The sequence below is a fragment of the Chinchilla lanigera genome, unplaced genomic scaffold (assembly GCF_000276665.1).
Source record: "Chinchilla lanigera isolate Chin_1 unplaced genomic scaffold, ChiLan1.0 scaffold00077, whole genome shotgun sequence".
Taxonomy (NCBI): Eukaryota; Metazoa; Chordata; class Mammalia; order Rodentia; family Chinchillidae; genus Chinchilla; species Chinchilla lanigera.
Window position 1 is genome coordinate 8081010 of NW_004955478.1, and position 839 is coordinate 8081848.

Sequence of the window (839 nt, forward strand, 5' to 3'; positions counted from 1 at the left end):
AGCAGCCAGAGCTGGTTTGCTTTCTCTAGTCGCCTTTATCGTTCAGTACCGTGTGGTGAACACATAATTGGTGAACACATAAAACAAATGAAAATTGCTGGACTACTGGGTGGAGGAAAAATGTCAGTTTGACCCAAGAAAGAAAAACTATGCTTGATTGTTTAGTTTAAAAACTATGCTTGTTAGTTTAGTCTAAAAACAATGTATGCGTCTAAGAACGTTCTAAACTTTGCAACACCTGCTTGCCGGAACCAATAGGTTCCACTTTTTTGCCCTTGCAAAGAAATCTTTCCACCTGCGCCAACCAGGATGTGGTTTTCAGGCTTAAAAGCTCAAACTTTCTTCAGTTCAGAGCTGCTCAGCATCTCCCTGCGTGGAGAACAGACTGACAGCCGCCGGCCCGGCTAATAAAGGCTCTTAAAATTCCAATTTGGATTCTGGTCTCGGCTCTTTATTCAGGGTAACCCATTACATACGGGTGCTGGGGATTTAGCTCAGCGGCACAGCGACTGCCTGGCAAGCCTGACGTTGTGAGTTCGATTCCCGGTACTGGAAAAAAAAAAAAAAATCCCTATCGTTCAATACTAAAATGACCCTACCTACCTTCTTGCTGTTATCTTGGCGGAGCTTTTGAGGAGCCCGTTTAGGATCTTGTTTAGGTCATTAACCAGTAACAAGCTAGAACCTGGGAGTTCAACACATCTGTGGAAAAGACACAGTGCACCCAAGTGGACGCTGCCAGGAAAGGATGAGAGAAGAACGACTGGGCGGGGAGGGGGGAGGCGGGTCAGAAACCCAGGCAAGGCGCGGGGTTGGTGCCGCAGGCGTGGGGGCGGAGC